This window comes from Helianthus annuus, chromosome 10 (genome assembly GCF_002127325.2).
Source record: "Helianthus annuus cultivar XRQ/B chromosome 10, HanXRQr2.0-SUNRISE, whole genome shotgun sequence".
Taxonomy (NCBI): domain Eukaryota; kingdom Viridiplantae; phylum Streptophyta; class Magnoliopsida; order Asterales; family Asteraceae; genus Helianthus; species Helianthus annuus.
Window position 1 is genome coordinate 125,759,583 of NC_035442.2, and position 26,468 is coordinate 125,786,050.

The 26,468-nt window shown below is 37.6% G+C and overlaps 2 long non-coding RNA genes across 7 annotated transcripts; one reads left to right on the forward strand and one right to left on the reverse strand.

Moving 5' to 3' along the window:
* Nucleotides 1-754: 754 nt before the first annotated feature.
* LOC110884700 lies at nt 755-9,780 on the reverse strand. The gene is made up of 2 exons (XR_004869148.1): nt 9,729-9,780; nt 755-795 (listed from the first exon to the last, which is right to left on the reverse strand). It is a non-coding gene; the product is annotated as an uncharacterized LOC110884700 (long non-coding RNA).
* Nucleotides 3,658-7,657, forward strand: LOC110884698. Of its 6 annotated transcripts, none has more exons than XR_004869144.1 (8): nt 3,658-3,963; nt 4,364-4,565; nt 5,219-5,314; nt 5,458-5,645; nt 5,750-5,845; nt 6,908-7,033; nt 7,106-7,305; nt 7,387-7,657. It is a non-coding gene; the product is annotated as an uncharacterized LOC110884698 (long non-coding RNA). The 6 variants fall into 6 exon arrangements; XR_002561482.2 differs by having other exon boundaries at nt 3,659-3,963; nt 5,455-5,645; XR_004869143.1 differs by having other exon boundaries at nt 3,659-3,963; nt 4,364-4,478; nt 5,455-5,645.
* Nucleotides 9,781-26,468: the final 16,688 nt, after the last annotated feature.

Below are 26,468 nucleotides of genomic sequence, written 5' to 3' on the forward strand. Positions count from 1 at the left end.
ATAGGTTTTCTATTCGGGTTTTTCCAAGTTTTTAATCTATATATGCAACTTTCAATCTCTACGTATTTGTTGCATATTACTATTCACGTAATAATTTAAAATGCGCACCTGTAAATGCTTGCCCTAACGGGCTTTCTATGTCGTTAACCTTGTTCGTGATCGTCACGCGATTTAGGCCCTTGATGAGTATGCTCTGCTTGTCATACCTCTGACCGTTCCACCGTCATATACACAATTTGTTAAACTCTCGCTATCTTCAGATGCGAGTATCCTTCAATTAAAACATTTACAAGAATTAGTAACATCAACTTCAATAATCGCCCATATTATAATACAAGGCTTTTCTACTATATGCGTCAACGCGCGCAATTTCATCATCTATATCAATTATTTTAATTGTGGTAAAGTGTATTACACGATAACCCTATGTGTTGTTTACGACACTTTAGCATGCTAAACCATTAACATACATGTACTTACCGGATTTGTGATCAAGCCTCGAACCGAACACACTTTACTCTTTAACCATGAGCTCTGATTACCAACTTGTAAGACCCGTCTCTATAATCAATATTATAATATTAAACACGCATTTTATACAAAAATGCAAGCTTACAAAAACTTTTTCCAAGTTAATCTTCTTACATAATTTAAAACATTCCAAAATATAATTTCAAGCGTTTACAATATCCACTTTTTAAACTAGAACAAAATAAGATCGTTGCGGAAGCTTCGAGACATGTGTTCGGTTCTCCTTTCTTGCTTGATCCTCATCCGGAGTTCCATAAGACATTCCTACACTACAACAAAAATGGCTTTTTAGGACCTTTTCTGTGGGACGCTTGTAAGAGAGGGTCCTAAAAACTATTTAATAGGACTAATGAACTTTTAGGGTTCTTTTATAATATACTCTACTAAACCGGTGTCCTAAAAAATTATTTAATAGGATGGATGATTTTTTGGGATCCTATTATCATATAATTTAATAGGACACTTAAAATTTAAATCTTAATAAATTACTTTATAAGACATTTAATTGTTAGTGTCCCATTATGTGGTACTGTATTAGGACACTTGATCATCTGGGGTCCTATTATAACATAACGTAATAGGACGCATTGTAGTTAAGTCATAAATGTTCATTGTTATAGGACCCTTTCTAGTCGAAGTCATATTAGAACCTAACTTAAGAGGACACTTGACACTTGGGTCTTATAACTTTAAACTTTATAGGACGCTTAATCATTGTGGTGTTATTATAATACACCGTAATAGGACACTTGATATTTGAGTCATAAAACATTAGTTTTATAGGACGCTTATTCGCTAGAGTTTTATTATAATCTAACTTAAAAAGACATGTGACACTTGGGCCTTATAAATTTAACCTTTATAGGACGCTTAATCATTGTGGTGTTATTATAATACACTGTAATAGGACACCTGATATTTGAGTCGTAAAACATCAGTTTTATAGGACGCTTATTCGCTAGAGTTCTATTATAACATAACTTAATAGGACACTTGACACTAAGGTCTTATAACTTTAACCTTTATAGGACGCTTAATCATTATGGTGTTATTATAATACACCGTAATAAGACACTTGATATTTGAGTTGTAAAACATAAATTTTATAGGACGTTTATTCGCTAGAGTTTTATAATAACACTAGTTTATTGACCCGCTTAATCATGGGCGGTGAGTGGTGGTGGTGAGTGGTGGTGGTGAGTGGTGGTGGTGGTGGTGAGAGGTGGTGGTGAGTGGTGGTGGTGGCCGGTGAGTGGTGGTGGTGGCCGGTGAGTGGTGGTGGTGGTGACGGGTGAGTGGTGGTGAGTAGTGGTGGTGGCCGGTGGTGGTGGTGGTGAGTAGTGGTAGTGACCGGTGAGTGGTGGTGGTGGTGCTGGTGGTGGTGGTGGTGGCCGGTGAGTGGTGGTGGTGGTGGTGGTGGCCGGTGAGTGGTGGTGGTAGTGAGTAGTGGTGGTGGCCGGTGAGTGGTGGTGGTGGTGGTGGTGGTGAGTAGTGGTAGTGGCCGGTGAGTGGTGGACGGTGGTGGTGGTGGCCGGCGGTGGTGGTGGTGCTAGTGGCGGTGGCCGGCGGTGGTGATATCAAATGCCCCCATGAACAAGTTTATTGAAAAATAATATGTGAAGCAGAGGTTGTGCACAAAGACAACAAGAGCAAGCAATTAATATACACATTTTTAGTGGCATTTAGCTTTTGTGCCACTACTTTAGGTTTTTAGTGACACTTTACGTATGCCATAGTAGTGTAGCACACATTTTCAGTAACATTTAATTTTTGTGCCACAAATTTATGTTCTTTAATTTTGTGTATGCCACTAAAATTTTCGAGCACTTCTTCTTAAATTTTTCTTCTTTCCCTCCTTCACATCCTTTAATAAAAAATTTAGTTAAATCAATTCCCTCCTATAATTTCCCTCCATGATTCCCTAGCCTAATTTTTATTAGGTGTCGGGTGTTTACGGTTCGGATTAAACTTCGAAACTGCTAAATCAGTCATCGAATTGGTTTCGCATTCAGTTCTTTTGTTTTACTTTTGGTCGGTTGGTTTCAAAACTTTTAAATCGTAACAAACAATTTGATTTACGGTTTTCTACCGAAAATTGACCGTACCAGATCGAACTTTATGATTTGTATATATTTTGTTTGTTAGATATTTCATGTATCAATTTATTTAAAAACATTTGTACTTAACTAAATTTTAAATGGTGACAAAGAAGCATGTTATATATTTTCAAGACAATAAGATTGTGCGTCCGTTCATCTATAAGTTAAACTAGTATTTATACCTGCCATGCATTGTGACGGTGTATCCGACTTTTTCCGAACTAAATTTACGTAACTAGATATTGTTGTTATTTAATATAAATAAAATATGTTTTAAAATTATTTACTAAATTATATGATTAATATAAAAAAAGCAAAGAAAAAAGAAATTTAGGTGTCACATGGCACCCCAACGCCGCCTAGCCACGCCCCTTTCACACCCCACTTATTTAGGTGTTGACTGGTGAAGCTCAAACCTGCCACGTGTCAAGCAATGCTATCAACCCAAGCCACTCCACACCCCATGGTCTTAGTTGGGAGTGATACATCCGATAACCCTTTAGTTTAGACCATGAGGTGTGGGTGAGCTTGGGTTAGGGGCATTACTCAACACGTGACGAGAGTGGGATTTACAAAGCAATACTCAAAAACTAGGGGCGTGGTGTGGCGTGGCATAGCTTGGCGTGGCCAGCCATGTGGATATTTTTTATTTGGCAACGATTACCCGACGGCTAGATTGAACCAGCTAGCCATGTCACCCAGCCCTCCGCCCCTACCCACGCCTACCAGCCAGCCATGTCACCCAACCCCCTGCCCCTACCCACGCCTAGGGCTATCCAAAAAGCTCGAAGCTCGCTCAAATTTAGCTCGGAAAAAGATCGGTCGATATGGCTCGGTTTAAAAGTGAGCCACGCCGGCTAAGCTAGAAAGTGAGCCTAGCTCGGCTCGGCTCGTGACGAGCCAAATTGGCTCGATTTGGCTCGCTTGACAGCTCGACTCGGCTTAACTCGAATTATTTTACTTATTTTTCTTTATTTTTGAAATTGCAATATGTTTGTTTCCCTCCACTTAAAAATCAGATTCCCGCTTAGGTTTTAATTTCACCCAAATCCAACTCTCCCTCCTTTGCACCCCAGATCTACCTCCACCCCTGATCTACCTCCTTCGCATGCCAAATTTGGTTCACCTCCGCGTGATTAGTGGTGGCAATGATTCTCCCTCCTTCGCACACCAGATTGAGAACCATACCCCACACCAACGTGAAGGCCACAAGCCCGCCCCAAAAACCCTAATCACACCCGTATCCTTCACTGCCGACATATCCTTTGTTTTTCGAATCATTTCCGTTTAGCTTGAAACATATGTCCGTTACTATCGTTGGTGGATTTTCATTGTAAGTTTTTCGCTTCAGTATTGCATTTCTTATAATATTGGGAGTGTTTTGATGTGCTCAACTTGTAGGAAGGGAGAAAAGATGGCTGTTTGTTTGATGACAGAACGTTAGGTTAACATTTCTCATGGTATTTTGCAGCTAATAACAAGTTTATACTTAGGTTAGCATATAAATGTGGTGTTGATAGTTGGTTTTGAAGGTCTCTCTATGTTTGAAGACCATGTGTTCAATGAAATGCCTAAATGAAAATTAATCAGGAGCTCAATTTTGTTTTTCCTAAATGCCATGTGTTCGAGTTTTGAAAGGTCGTTTCTTGAAAAACAATGATTAGTTTGATAATTATCATAAAGGTGCATATTTCCAATCTTCTTAAAATGTTATTTGTAACATGTCTTTATAGACATCTAAGTTACACTAGAAAGGGGCTGCCAAAAAATAGGGTGTTATGAGCCGATTGGAAGTTCTACTTACCTGATGTTCTTTCAAGCTTTTCTTCCGATGAAATTCTACTTCAGGTATCATTATCGGGTTACAGGATTGATACACAAGATGAGGTGTAATTTAAACCCATATCTTTCATATGCAAGTTCGATAGAGCCATTGTAAGTCTTGATTGTTGATAATTAACTTGATATTCGTAAAAAACTAAGAAAATCAATGGTATTTAGCCCTATGTATTCTGTTGAATATCCCTCCTTTTAGTCTGAATCTCAATTGAATTATGCAGTCAATCGGCTATCTACATAGCTGCTGCTCATGAATTAAGATCAAGTTACTCAACAGTACCTTTTGTTTTATCTATTGTTTAACCTAAACAGTTATTAATTATAGGTTTACACCAGTGCCTTGAAGCTTGTGCGATTCATGGCCAGCACATAAAATCTAACTTATACACATAAAATTTATTAGAGAATTAGGATCAGTGATGATAAAATTCTTAGTTACCTTCAATGAATATATGATCTTTTGCAGCTTCGTTTTACCCGATTTAAAGGTTAGATATCTTATGGTGTCACCAGTGGGAGTTTATGTTGCTCCACCTTGTGACTGGAAACGGTTTAATTATTTTGAACCATGAAAGACATTAACATGTATCGTTCTATTCATATGTTTATGATGATTTATAGCTGTAAGCGCCATTTGTTTATTTATTTTTTATTTGCTATTGTAGATGCATGATGATGAGCATAAAACTGATGACCTACCAGCAACCAAAGTTTAAATTTATGGTTTTTTTATTGTTGCTTTGTTACAGAGCACTGGCGGATGTGTAGATACTCTTATCAACAACCATTGCGATTTTGTACATATGATTGTATTCACTTTGTGAAGAGGTGCCTATGCATATATGGTAAGTAAATTTAAATAGTAAATGTGATTGCTGATTCCATACCTAAAAAAAGATGTATGTGTTTCTGTCCTAAGTTGTCTCTCTTGTAGTAGGTACACCATTAAAATTTGTATAATTATTAACGTGTTGTGATGGCTTAGGAGCATGAGGATGATGGAACATGTATGTTCTTTAAAGAAGGGATTTGCAAAAGGCAATGCCGTTCCCTACATATCCTCATGAATATCATAATCCAAAAGCTTCCAGTGATATCATTTCAGATGAAACAGTCTCAACATGGAGCATCTTGATTCACCCATGTTCGAACAGAAAAATCTGGACCGTCGAAAATGTATGTGAATTTCACCCTTTGTTTTATTTATCTTATATATTATATATTGCATATACTCTTGTGGTGTTTTGCTAATACATTTTTTTAAAATTTTCATGTGTTAGTCATTAAGTTTTATTGTTATTGGATGGCGTAACCTAATGAATCCATAAGAAATCTCCATAGGCGATGCTTGTGTGTTCAAAGATCTATGAGGCAAGGTATGTTGTTTGTTTTAAAGGTTCCATAAATGTTCCAGTAGGTGATTAGGATGGTTTCAAATAGAAGCTCTTGATTGTTTTATGTTTGTTGTTTGTTGTTTTTGGAAAACAATTGGTGTATCTAAGGGTCTAAACGAGCCTGGCCGAGTCCGAGCTCGACTGGGCTCGAGCTCAGCTCGTCATATTTTTATGAAGCTCGAGCTCGGCTTGGTTCGAGACTACTTATTTGAGGTCGAGCTCGGCTCGACTTGAGTTATTTTGGGAACAATCTCAAACGAGCTAATAGCTCGGCTCGATCTCGCTTCAATATCGCTTGAACGAGCCAAAGCTCGGCTCGCCACTGTTATCATTATTATTATATTATATATAAAAAATAAAATGGTGTTTGGACTCGTTTAGGCTCGCTAGCCTAAACGAGCTTTGTATTTTAGGCTCCGGCACGATAAAGAAACGAGCTCTATTTTAGGCTCGAGCTCGGACTCGTTAAAGCTCGGCTCATTCAAGCTTTTAACCGAGCCGATAACGAGTAGTTCTCGAGCCTCTGGGCTTGTTTACACCCCTAGGTGTATCATTGGTCTTCTTTTATGTAAAAAAATTGGGTTTTTAATAAAAAAATATATTTTATGATTGGCTTGATTGATAAGCGTGTAATATGTTAGATTAGAATAACATATTGACTAGCTTATATATATATATATATGGTATTTTGATTTTTTTAATCAAATTTTTAGTTACTGAATATCAAATTTTAATCAAATGTTTCATTCCATGATTACTCTGTTTAATTGAGTTTGTTATCATGTTTCATTCCATGATCACTGTTACTGTTGTAATTAGTAAAAATACTTCAGTTATGTAATTTTTTGTACATATTACAATATATTATAGTTTGTATTCTACATATTATTGTAAATTTTTGTATGCATTATCATATTATTTTTTTCTATTATCAACACCTTGTAATACACAGTCTATAACCTAGTTATATAATAAATATAATCGATGCTCAAATTGTAGAATATATTTTTTTCCCAAATTAACAACACCCCATACATCCTGCAGAGAAGAGGGATTGCTTATGAAATGTTACAGTGTGTACATGGATGAACAATAATAACCAAAGATGACGTTTAGGAACCTTAGTGATCAAGTATGAAGAAAAACTCATTGGTAGTTCACCAAGAAAAGGTAAGTTTTTAATGTCTTCATACCCTACACAAGTTGTAGTTCTAGTACGATACTTATTTAGTTATTTTGCAGGTATAAAATGGTAGTTATTTTTACTATCATTGGGCAATATACGAAAGCTTTGTTTGGTAGACCTACCAACTTAAGGAACATATGATTTCCTCTAAAGATGAAGTTATTTAAATCAAATCTGGTGGGTTGAGAAAACTTATGCTGGAGGCTGTTACGTTTGGTTCCCTTTTGTGGGATGTTGAGAGCTACGCTGGTTCCAGGTAATACCAAAAATAAATATTTCGTTGGGGACTCTTATTAGTCAACTAATTGCATCAATTTTGTTTTGTATATATCGACAGGATCAGGTTAAGATGATGATAGCGGAGTCTTCATGACAGACATGATGGAGTGGACGCATATGTTGTATGTGGTCGTGGGATTGCATGGCTAGGATCGAACACTACATATGATAACAAGGCGTTTCCTATTACAAAGAAGATGAAGATGTCTATTGTTTTATTAGTGACACTTGTGATTGTGTGATTTATTTTATATTGTATATAAATAACAGTTTTATGTAATCAAATTAATTTGATGAACATTTGTAGTGCCAAAGAAGATGTTTGTTTTTATCGACACAAAATTTGTGCCACAAAAGTTTTTTATATCAAGGCAAAACAAAAGTATATGTACATAATTATGAATAGTTTTGCGACACCAAATGTGTGCCACAAAAATCAATTTTTATATTGTGATGTTAAAAGTGTCCTAATATGTTCTTTTTAGGACGCTATTTAAGTTGTCCATAGACATATTATGCGACTATAAAATTGGTTTTATAATCTTATTTGATATATTAGGACCCTTTTCTTGGTACTAAATTAGCTATAATGTTACATCATAAGGGTCCTATCAATTAATTTCTAAGGATACTTGTAAGTGAATCAAAAGATTAAAAGTATGTAAGCACATGTTAGAACATCGTAAAAGTGTCCTAATATGTTTTTAGTAGAACACTATTTTGGTTGTTCAAAAACGTATTATGCGACCGTAAAATTGGTTTCATAATCTTATTTGAGATGTTAGGACGCTTTTTTAGTTCCAGGACTTATTACGACCCCTTTACATGAAACGCTTTTACCGTTGGTCCTATTAAATGAAAGGTCCTATAAAATAACATTTTAGGACGCTTTTGCGTGTACTAAAAACCCAGTTTTCTTGTAGTGTGAGACCTGGAAATGTTTGGTCACCGTAAACCAGGAGATTCACGCCGTAACATATATGATCTTTACCGTAAATTACGGTACTACCGTAATTTACGGTAGTAGCTCGAAATTCCATGTCTTGTTTGTTTTGTTCATTTCACTCAAACCCAACTCTTGGAATTTACTTTTCTAACAACCCACTACATCAAATTCTAGTAATTCAAACATGTTATATATTAAGCAATATCAAAGAACAATCCATCATATTCCGGAGCCTTAATCATGTTTTACTTGATTATTTGACCCGTTTGGCTCGTCTAAGGAATCCTCCTCTATGACGACTACCAACGAGTACCAACCGAATTTAATCAATCAATCAATATAACGACTTCATCGCTTAATTCAAAACAACTCTTATTCAAAGATTCAATTACACATTAGAATCATCAAATCTAATAAATGTAATGGGTCAAGTTACATACCTTAGCGCACGCCCTTCAACCGCGAATCACCACCAGCTTGTCCACTCGACGTTCCGGTATCTTGTCCTATAGAGTTCAGTTCAAGACATGTTTAGAACTCTCTTTAGACCTCACTTCTCATATTATACCGAAACATCATAATTATGCGTTAAAGCTTTAAATTTCTATTTCTTAAGCCTTCTTTGAGGCATTTCTACAAACACTATGAGGGCAGAATTTCTACATTATTTGCATTTAAGTTCATAGTTTGCTAGCTAGTTAACTTAACATCAAATAAGCCCTCATATAGCATTTTAATCATCATACCTTTCTGAAATCACTTTTCTATAATCAATTTACACTAGGATAATCATCTAAACCCTAGTGTTCATCATCATCATGTAAAACCCACAACCCACCTTCAAGGTGTTCATGGAAATTTCCTGAATTTGGTCATGATTTCACATGAAATTGGCTAGGTTTTACTTTTAATCACCATATCAATTCTAATCTAACCACATAACACACATGCAACATAAATCTTCAGATTTTCCAAAATCATGAGAATTCAAGTAAAGAGATTTCATCAAATTTTACATACCTTAGAATCCTCTTGCAATGAGGATCACAATTCTAGGTTCTAATTCCGATTTCAACTTGAATTGAGACTTCAATTTACAGATTTTAGGAAGTTTAGGGTTTTGAATATGGGGGTGTCGCCCCCTGCTTCTTCTTGGTCGACCAGCACTCCTCAAATGGGGTGTTTGGTTTATTATTTTTTTATCTATTTTAGTTACACATTTAACAACTAAGGTCCCTCAACTTTCTTCAACATATTATTTAGTAACTTTTAACCCTATTATAGACTATTTCCAGTCTTGTAATTAACTAGGTTAAAAGTTTCTAGTTAATAATTTCTCATCTATTTTTACTTTATAGTTACAATATAAAGTTTTATATTTTCGGGGTGTTACACATTCCTTGTGCGTACCTGGCACGGGTCAACTTTGACTCGTTTCTAATACATTGCACTACCTTTCGCCAACCTTGGCAAAACATGCTCATACTTTCCGCTTGCATGTATTTGTAACACTTAACAATACATAATATTACCAATCAACATTTATATTATTATACAACTTCTGACCAAGTATTGAGTCAAAACTAAGTGTTTAAGACCCCGAAACAATTTCTGCAACTACGGACCTGCTTGCTGTCAACAACTATTTTGTTGACACAACGTCCACGAAAACCACGTTAAACAACTTCCGAAAAGTGTATAAAAATTACCAATCATCATTTATATTGTTATACCACTTCTGACCAAATATTGAGTCAAAACTAAGTGTTTAAGGCCTCGAAACAATTTCTGCAAATATGGACCTGCTTGCTGTCAACAACTATTTTGTTGACAAAAAGTTCGCGAAAACCACGTTAAACAACTTCCGAAAAGTGTATAAAAATTACCAATCATCATTTATATTGTAATACCACTTCTGACCAAATATTGAGTCAAAACTAAGTGTTTAAGGCCTCGAAACAATTTCTGCAAACACGGACCTGCTTGCTGTCAACAACTATTTTGTTGACAAAAAGTTCGCGAAAACCACGTTAAACAACTTCCAAAAGTGTATAAAAATTACCAATCATCATTTATATTGTTATACCACTTCTGACCAAATATTGAGTCAAAACTAAGTGTTTAAGGCCTCGAAACAATTTCTGCAAACACGGACCTGCTTGCTGTCAACAACTATTTTGTTGACAAAAAGTTCGCGAAAACCACGTTAAACAACTTCCGAAAAGTGTATAAAAATTACCAATCATCATTTATATTGTTATACCACTTCTGACCAAATATTGAGTCAAAACTAAGTGTTCAAGGCTTCGAAACAATTTCTGCAAATACGGACCTGCTTGCTGTCAACAACTATTTTGTTGACAAAATGCCCGCGAAAACCATGTCCATTTTATTATTCACAATGCTATCCATTATACAACTAAGTATTCTATTCTAGAAGGTGTAAGCTTTACTTACCTTGCATCCGGTTATTCTTTTCCCCGTGCTCAATCCGTTTGACTCGCTTCCTTCCCAAACTTCCATCTAGCTTATTAAGCATCAAACTATCATTATAATTCGTAAGACGGTTAGATTAGTCATTATCAATTATGACTATTCCACCTTACGTATTTCATATAAAAATTATCATTCAATCTTATAAATGGTCAGTTTGACTTTCAAAGGTCAATTGTCCCTTTTTAATGTATGAAATACACAATTGAGTTCAACGAACTCACTTAGGCATTTCTTCGACTATTCGATAAGCGATATTTTAGGCCACTAATTTAACCACATTTATCAACATAGTCTACATACATTATATAATCATCTAATTACATAAAACTTATACTTTCATTACGCGAAATCTACGGGTTCCATTTATGAGTGAAACTAGTTTCGTCATGTTATTAGGCATTCATCCGGTTACCTAATCAAATCAAGTTCTACATTCAAACTAGTAGATATCATGATTTCAAACATCACATTCATGATTTAAATCACCAATTTCATTACAACATTCAAAACCCATTTTGAATCATGTATGATCAAGTACTTAAACTTGTAAATTGCTTAAGTATCTCGCTTCAACTATCAATTATGATGATTTGAAGCACAAGTATATCATCATCTTCTCTATTTAGTCAAAAACCCACTTCCTAGTTTACTTGTTAATCTCTTACAAGTAACTTTACATCAAGTTCTTCATAATTTCATCATAACTAATGAAATTAAACATACATAAACATTCAATTTCAACTTTGGATCATAATCCAACAATCTATTTGCAAGTAACCTACTTGTCTCAATTTTCAACTTTAACCAATCTAGGTTTTATGACATACCTTATAATCCCCATGACTTGGTGATCATTTTTATGTGTTCATGCATTGATTTAGGGCTTGAATCGAGCTTCAATTTGATGATCTTGAGCAAGCTAGGGTTTGAGCTCCATGAGAGCTTCTCCTGGCCATCTCCACGAATGCACACACACCCTTATGTGTGTGTTGTGTTATTTTTTTTTTTGTTTATAAAACCATTTTCAAATTATCCAACTTTGGTTCCTCAAGTTTAGCTTTTGTTTAAACCCCTCATAATACTTACTAGAAATAATCAATTCTCATAACTAGGTTTAAGTGTTCCTAGTTAACTTAGTGGGTTCGGGAGAGTCATAATCCGTCTTTTTTAGTCCTGTTGACTCGGCCTGTCATAAGCTTTGTTTTTCTCAAAACTTTTATTTTCTTTTTATATAATATTAGATTTAATTATTTAAATCCTAATATTTACCGGGTTAATTTTACCACTAACGGTATCTTACCCGTCTTTTAGTATTAATGGGGTTTGATTACCAAACACGTTTTCGGGGTGTCACAATACATACATACATACATACATACATACATACATACATACATACATACATACATACATACATACATACATACATACATACATACATACATACATACATACATACATACATACATACATAATACATACATACATACATACATACATACATACATACATACATACATACATACATACATACATACATACATACATACATACATACATACATACATACATACATACATACATACATACATACATACATACATACATACATACATACATACATACATACATACATACATACATACATACATACATACATACATACATACATACATACATACATACATACATACATACATACATACATACATACATACATACATACATACATACATACATACATACATACATACATACATACATACATACATGCATACATACATACATACATACATGCATCCATGCATCCATACATGCATACATGCATACATGCATACATGCATACATGCATGCATGCATATATACATGCATACATGCATACATGCATACATGCATACATGCATACATACATACATACATACATGCATCTATACATGCATGCATGCATAGATACATGCATGCATACATACATACATACATGCATGCATGCATGCATACATACATACATGCATTCTACACATGTCTTAACATCAATATTTCTGAAATTACTTCTTAAATTCAGATTGTGCTAGAACAAGAGTTATAATTCTAGTATTTATCAAGTTTCTTCAAGCTCATCAATCATCTACAATGGTGCTTATGAAACCCTACAAGTATCATGCAAGATTTAGTCAAGAAATCATCTAGGGTTTGTTCCTAAACCTCATATCACTTCCAATTTCATATATCTAACAAATAATCAAGCTCAACATTCGATTTCTATCACATGCAAGGAATTTGAGTTGAATCAAAACAACCTAATTTGGCATACCTTATGATCCCTTTGACGAGGTGATCACGAATCTATGTTCAGATTTCGATTTTTACTTGGTTTGAGCCTTCAATTTGGGAATTTTGTGTGAAAACTAGGGTTTGGAGGAAATCCCTGGTCGCCCCTGTCTTCTGTTCGATCGAAGCACACACACAAGTGTGTATTTGGTGTGTTTGTTTACTATTTTAGTAATTAAGTTCCAGATTTGGCTAGATTGGTCCCTAAACTTTTATTTAACCTTAAGTTTAAGTGTTTTAACCCTATTATGAGTTACTTCAAGAATTGTAGCTAACTGGGTTATAGGTTCATAGTTAGTTGGTTCTTGTTTGAATAATGCTTTATAATGAAATATACAGTTTTATATTTTTGGGGTGTTACAAGTCTACCCCCTTAAAAAGGGTTTCGTCCCCGAAACCAAATAACGTACCAAATAATGAAGGGTAGAGCCGTTGCATCTCCTCTTCGGATTCCCATGTGGTATCCGATCCCATCTTGTGTTCCCATTTAACCTTTACTTGATTTATTTCTTTGTTCCTTAAGGTTTTCACCTTACGATCCAAAATCGCAATGGGCTTCACCACATAGTTTAGTCTATCATCCACCTCGATGTCATCATAGTGGATATAGGTTGTTTCATCCGCTAAACATTTCCGAAGATGTGACACATGAAATGTGTTATGAATTCTGCTTAATTCTTCTGGTAGTTCAAGGCGGTATGCTACCTTCCATACTCGTTCGACAATTGTAAACGGCCAAATAAATCTCGGGCTTAATTTTCCTCTCTTTCTAAACCGGATAACCCCCTTCCATGGGGATACCTTAAGCATGACTTTGTCACCAACCTGAAACTCAATAGGTCTCCTACTTTTGTCTGCATACGACTTTTGTCTATCTTGTGCCGCTTTCAAGTGTGCCCGAACCACATCAATCCTTTCATTAGTGGCTATATCTTGGTGGGCGAGTTCACGTGGACCCACTTCACCCCAACATACCGGGGTTCGGCATTTCCTACTATAGAGCATTTCGTACGGTGCCATCCCAATACTAGCATGGTAGCTGTTATTATACGAAAACTCGACTAATGGTAGATAGACATCCCAACTGCCTCCAAAGTCGATTATACATGCCCGTAGCATGTCTTCCAATGTTTGTATTGTTCTTTAACTCTGTCCATCCGTCTGAGGATGGTATGCAGTGCTGATGAACAATTTGGTTCCTATTTGCTCTTGGAAATCTCGCCATAAATTTTAAGTGAACCGGGTATCCCTATCGGACACGATGGATACCGGTACTCCATGGCGTGCTACTATCTCATTAGTGTAAACTTCAGACATCTTTTCGGACGTATACGTTTCACGTATCGGGATAAAATGAGCACTCTTGGTTAGTCTGTCAACAACTACCCATATAGCATCGAAACCTCGATTCGTCCTTGGTAGTTTGGTTAATAGATCCATCGTAATATGTTCCCATTTCCAAACCGAGATTTCTAACGGTTGGAGTTTACCATATGGTTTTTGGTGCTCCGCCTTAACTTGTAGATATGTCAAGCATTTCTCCACATATTTCACAACATCACTTTTCATTCCGGGCCACCAATAGTTTTGTTTCAAGTCGTTATACTTCTTGGTTACTCCCGGATGAATGGAATAACGGGATTTGTGAGCTTCATCTAGTAGAAGCTTTTTAACTCCACATGTGTCAGGAACCCAGATTCTGTTGAAACGTGTTTTCAAACCGTGATTGCCCTCTTCAAGATCTTCAAATTGGCCGACAATTCTTTCCTTTCTCCAGTTTTCCGCCTTTACTGCTTCATCTTGTGCTCCTCAGATTCGTTCAAGTAAGCCCGAGGTCACAATAAGCTGCAACGATTGTACTCGTATCGGGGCATAATCTGCCTTTCGGCTCAACGCATCTGCCACTACATTGGCTTTCTCGGGGCGGTAGTGTATTTCACAATCGTAATCCTTGACCGTTTCCAACCATCGTTTTTGCCTCATGTTTAATTCCTTCTGATCGAAGAAGTATTTCAAACTTTTATGGTCTGTAAAGATTGTACATTTTACCCCATACAAATAATGTCTCCATATTTTTAAGGCAAACACCACTGCTACTAGCTCCAAGTCGTGAGTCGGGTATTTCTTTTCATGGATCTTCAATTGCCTCGAGGCATACGCGATGACCTTGCCTCGTTGCATTAAAACACATTCGAGGCCCGAATGCGACGCATCCGAGTAAACCACCATATCGTCAACTCTTTCCGGTAATGTTAACACCGGAGCGTGAGTTAACTTTTCTTTGAGCGTTTGGAAGGCTTCCTCCTGTTCGATGCCCCATACGAACTTTTCCTCCTTGCGAGTCAATTTGGTAAATGGTAAAGCAATTTTGGAGAAATCTTGTATGAATCTCCGCTAATATCCCGCGAGCCCTAAAAAGCTTCAGATTTCCGAGGGATTCCTTGGAGTGTTCCATTTTGACACGGCTTCTACTTTTGACGGATCCACTAGTACCCCGTCGACACTAATGATATGCCCAAGAAACTGTACCTCTCGTAGCCAGAAGGCGCACTTCGAGAATTTTGCATACAGCTTTTCTCGTTTGAGTGTCTCCAACACTTCTTGCAAATGGTACACATGCTCAGCTTCATTCTTCGAATATACCAAAATGTCGTCGATAAACACGATTACCGACTTATCCAGCATAGGTTTGCAAACCCGGTTCATGAGGTCCATGAAAGCCGCGGGTGCATTAGTCAACCCAAAGGGCATTACAAGGAACTCATAATGCCCGTACCGCGTACGAAAGGCCGTCTTAACATCAATATTTCTGAAATTACTTCTTAAATTCAGATTGTGCTAGAACAAGAGTTATAATTCTAGTATTTATCAAGTTTCTTCAAGCTCATCAATCATCTACAATGGTGCTGATGAAACCCTACAAGTATCATGTAAGATTTAGTCAAGAAATCATCTAGGGTTTGTTCCTAAACCTCATATCACTTCCAATTTCATATATCTAACACATAATCAAGCTCAACATTCGATTTCTATCACATGCAAGGAATTTGAGTTGAATCAAAACAACCTAATTTGGCATACCTTATGATCCTTTTGACGAGGTGATCACGAATCTATGTTCAGATTTCGATTTTGACTTGGTTTGAGCCTTCAATTTGGGAATTTTGTGTGAAAACTAGGGTTTGGAGGAAATCCCTGGTCGCCCCTGTCTTCTGTTCAATCCAAGCACACACACAAGTGTGTGTTTGGTGTGTTTGTTTACTATTTTAGTAATTAAGTTTCAGATTTGGCTAGATTGGTCCCTAAACTTTTATTTAACCTTAAGTTTAAGTGTTTTAACCTTATTATGAGTTACTTCAAGACTTGTAGCTAACTGGGTTACAGGTTCCTAGTTAGTTGGTTCTTGTTTGAATAATGCTTTATAATGAAATATACGGTTTTATATTTTTTGGGTGTTACATGCACACTCAATGTGGAAAGCACTAAAAACGAAGTTTGTTGGTAGCTTAGACATGATCAAGAACAAAAAATCGCTTTTGAAGAAAGAATTTGATCTATTTCGTGGATTGAAAACTGAAAACACCAAAATGATTATAGAAAGATATTGCAACTTGGTGGTTAACATGAAGCGATTGGATATCAAGAAAGATAGAGAAGAATGGGTTGAAAAGTTGGCCGATGCATTACCACAAGATGTTTGGGGCACATATCTTATGATTCTAAAGAATAATGGTGAATTTGAGAATTTATCACTGAGCAAGTTTATTAGAAAAACTCGAAGTTCAAGAGATGGAACTAAGGAAGATGGAGAAAATGAAGAATTCTAATGGTGAACAGGACATTGGATTGTACTACAAAGGAAGTACGATTGATAAGACCAACATTGCACCAAAGATTGAAACTGCATTGTCTTCATATCCATCATTTAATCCAAAATTTTCAGCAACCAATAATGGCCAAGTACTATGATGCAACATTGCATTAAATCTTCAGAATGGTCAGAGTTTCTCGGAAGATGTTGCCAGTGGTCATATGTCTTTATTGGTGACTGTTTTAGAGTCTTATGAAAGTTTGGTAGCCGGAAGAATTGGTAATCCAATGCTGACCAAAGAGGATTATGATTAAATTGATGCTGAAGAGATGGAACTAGTGGATATAAAGTGGTGTATGGCTAGTGTGTTGAGAAGAGCTGAGAAGTTTAAACAGATCACTGGAAGAGATGATTTCCGTGATGCTAGAACTTCACCTTTAGGTTTTGAGAATTCTAAAGTTACTTGTTTTCGTTGCAGGGAGAAGGGGCACTTTAAGCGAGAATGCACAAATCGCGAAGCAAGTGGAGCTCAAAATCCATTCAGCAACAATGATTATCATCGAAAAGCGATTTATCATCAAATTGCTCAACAGCCGCATCAACAACAATCGTCACAAACTTCACATGCTAGGAAGGAACTAATCGAAGAGACATCAAAGAAAGCTTATCTAGTTCATCAAGATGATGAGAGAATTCCAGAAGGTTTTAATTGGGATCATTATGATCCTAACAGAACTTCAAAATTCTAAAGCATTTGTTGCTCAAATTTTTGAAGATTCAACTGCTGAAGATGAAATAGCGTATGTTTATTACAAATCTCAGCAATCCAGTCCTAAAAAGAAAGAAGAAGAATCAGTTTCAACAAAAGAGGCTTCAGAAAAAGCACCAATCTTTGATCACTCATCAGATGAAGAGAGTGATGATGACAGTGAAGAAATTCAAAAACTTGAATATTATAAAAGAGAATTTTCACCTGATAGGTATAATTTGTATTTTGCAGGAAAAATGGAAGAGATCAAATAAAGACAAGCTGCGAAAAAGAAGAATCATAAAGCAGCAACTGTTGAAGAAAAGGTCAAACCTGAGGAAAATGTTCGAGTGGTAAAGAAGCAGGTTAAAGAAATTCCAGCTATCAAGGTTGAGAAGAAAGCTGATACTGAAAAGATGCCTGAGAAGTGTGAAAATTGTGATACTGTGAAAAGGCACAACAACAAATTGATTCATAACATGAACAGACTGAAAGAATCGTATGATGTTTTAAACAAAGCTTTGAATCAATATAGCAAGTCAAGCAATGAACAAGAGAAAGCTATGAAGACACTCAATGGAGCGTTCATGACGAATCAGAAAATCATCAATCAGTACATTGAGAAATGTGCTGAACTTGAACAAAATTGGAAACTCAGAGGATAGAAACTGAGAGGGTAAACAGGTTATTGAAAAGTTATTCATGTGCTTCTTACGTGATTAACAGGATTTATCCTATAGTAGAAGGCATGAAAGCGTTTGAAAAAAAGAAACCTAAAGTAAAGAATACTGGTAAGAAACATAGTACCGATTATACAAAGTGTCCACCTCCGCTTGAAGAAGGATATTCTCCACGAAATCCTAATTCAGAAAGAGTCAAAAAAGCAACCAATTTAAAGTGGGAATCTGAACCTTCAGATGGATTGCCAGATAATATTGACATCACATTCACTGCATCTGACACTGATCATGAGTCCGAGTTAATTAAGAAAGTGGTCGATCAGGTGTTGGATAAAGATGAAGAGTCAAAGTCAGAGTCTAAATCAGAAAATTCGAATTCATCAGACAGAAGTTTGAGTTCACCGGTCAAAAGGGTTTACAATAAAGATTTTCTAATATCACAAAATAATTTGAATGACAAAACATTCAAAGTAGCATATACTTTGAATGATTCTAACAAATTATATTCTGATGAAGAATTTCCAATAAGTGGTGTTAAAACTTAAATGATTAACAAGGTTTTTAAATTAACAGAAATTAATATTTCTGAAATAAAAGATGTAAATCTTACTGAAAAACCTAAAAAATACACTTCAAAAGTTCAACAAAGGTTAAACAAGAAAAAAGGTTACACTTCTGGTTCGGGTTATCGAAAGAAACCAAACCATAACAGTAATTTCAAAAAGAAAGGATTAGGTTTTATTCCACCTGAAAATCATAAAAATGAGAAAATTTATAAACCAAAAACTAAACTTGTTTCAGGAACATCTTCTGAAGAAGAAAAAGAGAATTTGTTCAGAAAGCAGACGGACAAAGAATTCCTTGCTAAGAAGCAAGAGGGAATGAAGAATGATGTTGCACAAAAGAAGGAAATAAGAACCTGTTATCAATGCAAAAAAGTTGGTCACATCGCCTGGAACTGTCCAATGGCAACCACCATAAAACAGGGAGTTCCTTCTAAACTCAAAGAAAAAGTTGTTGATAAAACTGAACCATTGACGGGTGGTCCATTGGACAACCCTTAATGATGTTAAAAGACGAATTTACCCTTCACTTAATCGTGTAATTATCTTGAATTAGATAACTACGAGTGCTTATGTTTCAGGTGCAGTTCGGAAGCTAAAAGTGGATACAATGCAGCTTTGGAAGGATTGGAGATGAACGGGTCATGCGTTGAATGAAAGAAGAAACAAAACCCAGCATTCAGGGGTCCACCGTAAATTACGGTGGCCACCGTAATTTACGGTGGCCCTGAAACATGCCAGATTCCACCGTAACTCAGAAGACTTGCACCGTAAATGTTTGATGTCCACCGTAATTTACGGTGGTAACGTAATTTACGGTGGAGTCTGCGCAGAATTCTGTAACTGCCCTATTAAACCGTTTTTATGGTGTCTTTTCACATGATCTCATCATTGGAACGTTTCTCTGGAGTCTTGGGGTGAATTTTGGCTTTGGCAAGTGATTGGAAACATTTTCGAAACATTTTCGGTGTGTATTTTGATCCTGATGAACATTGATTTTGTTGGAATGATGATTCACCAAGCCATGTCCGGCTAAACTTTTGGTGATCATCTTAGGTTAAGGTTTCTACTATGACTTTTGTGTGTTTTCTTTTATTTCTAGAATGATAAACTTGGTGTGTTTGCTATGTTTATTATGGTATATGAATGTTTGATTGTAACTTGTTAATTGATGTTTTGATTCTCGTCTAATCCGTACGTTCTTGGTGTCGCTGACAATCGAGATATCACGGGAAGGGGCAGGGTTGGATATTGATTAATTGATCATCGGGTAACAGCCTCGCGTTAATATAATCCGAGTACTTCGTTCCCTTTTATCACAACAAATGTTTATGTATGAGTTATGTCTATGTAACTCTTTCTAGTTGGGGTTATGCACAATTGTTAATGAAACCGGAACCTAAAATGGTCATTCTCTCGGACTTTGATTAACAATCCAATTTTGATTCACAATTAGTTAGTAATTTAGTTCTTAAAACCAACAATCCAAAATCTTGAATTTTAATTTCTACAAATTAGTTTAATTGTAGTTTATTAACAAAGCTATAGAATCAATACACTTTCCACAAACTCCCCGTGTTCGATACCCACCTACCACTATCTATTTAGTAGTAATTGGATTAAATTTGCGTGTACCTACGATAGCACGTCAAATTTTGGCACCATTGCCGGGGAGTAGTGCGCAACGTGTGTTAATTTAGTAGTTTTGTTTTGTTATTTTCGGGTTTACGCTAGTTGTGTTTAGTGTGCAGGTACTTTCAGGTGTATGCATACTAGAGGCTCTCACAAGTTGTGTGACAACTCGAGTTTCTGACTTTCACTTTCGCATTAGATGCGCGTTGACTTTGACTGTTTAGTTGTTTGGATTGTGGACTTGAAATTGTACGCGTTGTGTTTTAATGAAACGTATTGTCGTTTTGCCTATATGTGATTACTTGCTGTGGTAGAAAATAATATTAGAATTATTATTAAAACACTTAGTCTAGATCACGAAACATGACATACAGTTCGAAGGATCACGAAAGATAACCTTCGATTCGAAGGATCAACTTTCGGTTCGAAGGATTACGAAACATATCCTTCGACCAAGGACTCTATCCTTCGACATCTTTCGGCCCAGTCTTTCTAATGGGCTTGGCCCATTCCTGTGAAACGATTTATAAACGTGAATGCATGTAAGTCGACAGTTAGTTTTCAAAAACCCTAGTTTCCTCTTGTGCGACGGCAGCAAGCTTCAAGACCTTTTTCCCTTCTCTTTGGAATCCGATTCAGTATTGGATTGTGGTTAGTGATTCTAGTTCCGATTGGTGCTTTAGTATATGATTAATCTTGGTTAATTGTGTGTGTGAAAAAACATGTACGTGTGTCTAATTCTGAATAGTCGGCGAAATAGTGTCCTACGATTTTGATGATCTTGTCGTGCTAATTGCTTTAACTGATAATCGAACACATGATTACACGATTTCATTGTTAACCGATCTTGTTGCTAGTTGATCGCATGTGGGCCGATTTAATTGCATATGTATATACCTGATGATTGATAGCATTGTATGTGCGATAGATATTGTTCATCTGAATCGGATTGTTCATATTGTAATCGGTTGGTATGTATGTCTTGGAAAATATTTATGTTAATCGGATTGTTACGCCATGGGTTCGAGTATTGATCTTGATTAGTTATGAACTTGTCGTGTTTTAAAGTTAACCTGATTGAATGTAATTAGGTTGTGTTCATGTATGGTTCGATTAGGGTTCTTGAGAAACAATTGAAATCTGCCTGTTTGATCGATGACGTACTGAAACTGTTAGGAATTGATAGTTGACCGAAAGATAGTGTGTTGACCGAAACATAATTTGTGTCGAAGGATAACTATGTCGAAACATAGTTGTTGAGACCGAAAGATACTTGTCCTTCGAACCATAGTAGTGTTGACCGAAGGATAGCTTTGACCGAACCATAGTAGTGTTGACCGAAGGATAACTTTGACCGAACCATAGTAGTGTTGACCGAAGGATAGCATTGACCGAAAGATGACATTGGTTCGAAACATAGCATTCGGTCCGAATGATAACTGTGATAACTATGTCGAAACATAGCTGATGTGTCGAAAGATAACCATGAATCGTAAGATGATAACTGTGTATTGAAAGACGTGTCGAAACATAATTGTGATAATTGTGATAATTGTTAGACCGAAGGATGAGCAATGTATCGAAGGATGGGTAATGTGAATCGAATGATAGTTGATGATTAAATGTGAAATGATACGTGTTGTGCCGATATGCAAACTGACTGTTAGGTGAACATTAAATTGCATGCGTATCATTGTGAACATGAACTGATTTGTTATACGTGCATACAATAGGACGTGATTAATTACTTGTGAGTGCATAACTTAGCATACCGAGCAAACCAAGGTGAGTTCACACTCTTACCAAGGCATGGGATTCCCGGGGTGTTGGGAATGGGATTGAAAGGATAAGGTTGAATAGATACACTACTGACACTATGACTAGACTACCATATCACTATCCTCGGTTGTGAAGGATACTTATACTGATCACTATCCTCGGTTGTGAAGGATACTTATACTGATCACTATCCTCGGATGTGAAGGATACTTATACTGATCACTATCCTCGGATGTGAAGGATACTTATACTGATCACTATCCTCGGATGTGCAGGATACTTATACTGATCACTATCCTCGGTTGTGAAGGATACTTATAGATACGAATAGTCTAGTGGTTATACAACGTGGGAAGCCCCCACCAATAGAACGTACTAACAGCCCAGTAGAGCCACCTGTTACAAACGAACTTACTATTACGCATTTATTTTCTGTGAACTCGCTCAACTAGTTTGTTGATCATTCTGTTACATGCCTTGCAGATCGTTAGGTACTTGGAGCTTGCACTGGAGAAGCGGGTCGTTGTGGGCAAGGGTCGTGGTTTCTACGTTGAAACTATTATGACATTTAAAACTATTAACTAATGTTGGTTTATTTACTATGCTTCCGCTACACTTTGAAACTATGGTTATGTTTTGAACACCTATCGTATTGAATGGATGGTTTACGTTTATTTTACTTAATATTAATTGCATGTTCAATATGATTGGTGGCTTGATCCTGGTCAGTCGCGCTCCCAAGCGGTGATACTCCGCGTGTGGATTTTGGGGGTGTGACAGATTGGTATCAGAGCCATTGGTTATAGAGAACTTGGTTTTAATATGGAAAAACGTTTTTATTAAAACCAGACTATAACCAGAACAGTGCTCTCAACGATCCACAACGACGCTTCGCTCCACGTGCAAGACTCAACTTCCTAGGTAATAAGGTTTATGTTTATTGCCTACATGCTAGAATTTGCATAGAACTTTGCTCGTAGTATGCTTACATTGCCTTGCTCACAACTTGTCATTGCATGAGAATACTTATGTGCTTACACTCTTCTGTCATCGCACTATTCGCGAACCTTTCTCACTTATGTTGCCTTTGATGTGAAGATCAATGGCCGCACGAATTAACATGACTCAAGCCCAGTTAGAGGCTCTCGTTGCTGCGGCAGTTGCAGCCGCCCAAGCAGGTAGTATACCCTGCAGTATAGACACTAGGATCTTTAGATCCTACATTAATTCTCGTACTTAACTTTGCCCTATTCGTACACCATAGGTCAACCCGCTCAGCAACAACCTGGGTGCACCTTCAAGAATTTCATGGATTGTCGTCCTAGCTCGTTCAGTGGCACGGAGGGAGCAGTTGGACTCCTCCACTGGTTTGAAAAGCTCGAGTCGGTTTTCGAAATGTGTGAATGCCCTGAGGCTCGCAGGGTGAAGTTCGCCACTGGCACACTTGAAGGGATTGCGCTCACTTGGTGGAACGCACAAGTGCAGATCTTAGGGTTGGCAGCTGCTAACGCCACACCCTGGAATGATTTCAAAGAACTGATCAAGAGGGAATACTGCACTAGAGAAGACATTCACAAGTTGGAGGACGAGTTGTATAACTTGAAAATGGTTGGTTCGGAAATCGAAGCTTACACCAAGAGATCAAATGAGTTGGCTGTGTTATGTCCAACTATGGTGGACCCTCCATACAAGCGAATTGAGTTGTATCTCAAAGGTTTGGCACCAGAAATACAGAGCCACGTTACCTCGGCTAACCTCAACAACATCCAGGAAATTCAGCGTCTCGCTCATCGCATCACCGATCAGGCAGTGGAACAGAATAAACTGCCTAAGCGTATCAGTGCTACTGCTACCGCTACTGCTTCTACTACACTTGCTACTCCCAGTGAAAGTAAGAGAAAATGGGATGGGGATTCTAGCAAGGGATCAGCTTCAGTGCAGTCGCAAGCTCAACAGCGAAAGACAGACAGTTACCAGAGTCCAAGTCAGCACTCCTCAAGCAGCCACAGACAGGGAGGGTATCGAGGAAATCTCCCAAAGTGTAACACCTGCAACAAACACCACAACGGTCAGTGTAACAAGGGTCGTTGTCAAAGATGCCTCAAGATGGGTCATGAGGCCAAAGATTGTAGAAGCGCTCGACCTGCGAACCAGAATCAGCAGCAGCCACCAGCACAGCAGAATCAACAGCAGGGTAACAAAGGGTGTTTTCAGTGCGGTGCAGAGGGTCACTTCAAAAGGCATTGCCCTCAGCTGAACAGAAACCAGAACAACAACAACCGTAACAACAATCAGGGTAATGGTAACAACAACAACGGGGGAAACAACAACAACAACGGCAATGAAGCTCGTGGTCGTGCTTTTGTGTTGGGTCGAGGAGATGCAGTGAATGATCCCAATGTGGTTATGGGTAAGTTTCTTCTCGACGATATTTATGTTATATTTGATTCGGGTGCTGATACAAGCTATATGTCATTGAAAATGAGTAAATTATTAAAACGTACACCAACACCCCTAGACACCAAACACGTCGTAGAACTAGCCAATGGTAAAAGTGTAGAAGCCGCACAGGTAGTCAAGGGTTGTAGTATTGTTCTAGCGGGTCAGACTTTCTCGATTGATCTCATACCCATAGTTTTGGGTAGTTTCGACGTCGTCATCGGAATGGATTGGTTGTCCCAACATCACGCGGAGATCTTATGCAAAGAAAAAGTTATTCGTATTCCTCGCTCCAGTCAAGAACCTCTCGAAGTACAAGGTGACAAGAGTGGTGCTGTGGTTGGCATCATCTCATTCTTAAAGGCGCAGAAATGTTTACGAAAGGGACATACTGCCATTCTGGCACTTGTCACTGACGCATCAGCAAAGGAAAAGAAGCTGGAGGATATACCAGTTGTGCGTGATTTTCCTCAAGTGTTTCCTGAAGATTTACCTGGTTTACCTCCTCATCGTCAAGTCGAGTTTCAGATTGAGTTAGCTCCTGGAGCAGCACCAATAGCCCGCGCACCGTATCGTTTAGCTCCAACCGAACTAGAAGAACTGTCGAAGCAGCTACAAGAGCTCTTGGAAAAGGGCTTTATTCGTCCAAGCTCTTCGCCTTGGGGAGCTCCAGTGTTATTTGTGAAGAAGAAAGACGGTACGTTCAGGATGTGCATCGACTACCGCGAACTCAATAAGGTGACGGTGAAGAACCGTTATCCTCTTCCGCGCATAGATGACCTATTCGACCAGTTGCAAGGGTCGTGTTACTATTCCAAGATTGATTTAAGGTCAGGGTATCATCAGCTGAGAGTCCGGGATGAGGACGTCTCCAAAACCGCTTTCAGAACTCGCTACGGTCATTACGAGTTTCTTGTCATGCCATTCGGGCTTACGAACGCGCCTGCAGTCTTCATGGATCTTATGAACAGGGTGTGCAAACCCTATCTCGACAAGTTCGTCATTGTTTTCATCGACGACATTCTGATTTACTCCAAGAGTCAGGAAGAGCACGAGCGACACCTACGTCTTATTTTGGAACTTCTTCGAAAGGAGCAACTGTACGCCAAGTTTTCAAAATGCGACTTCTGGCTTCGTGAAGTCCACTTCTTAGGCCATGTGGTGAACAAGGATGGGATTCATGTCGATCCATCCAAGGTTGATTCGATCAGAAACTGGCCAGCACCACGTACACCGACAGAAATACGCCAATTCTTGGGTTTGGCGGGTTACTACAGGCGATTTATTAAAGACTTCTCAAAGATCGCGCAACCACTTACTATGCTAACACAGAAAGGTGTCGTTTACAGATGGGGTAATACGCAAGAGACCGCTTTTCAGTACTTAAAGGATAGGCTTTGCAGCGCACCTATTCTTTCATTGCCAGAGGGCACGGATGACTTCGTGGTTTATTGTGACGCATCGATACAGGGGCTTGGTTGTGTATTGATGCAGCGGGATAAAGTTATTGCCTACGCTTCGCGGCAACTCAAGGTTCATGAACGGAACTACACGACGCACGATCTAGAGCTGGGAGCTGTTGTTTTCGCGCTTAAGATATGGCGACACTACCTGTACGGTACCAGGTGCACGATTTACACCGATCACAGGAGTCTCGAGCATATTCTTAAGCAAAAGGATTTGAATATGCGTCAACGGAGATGGGTTGAACTTCTAAA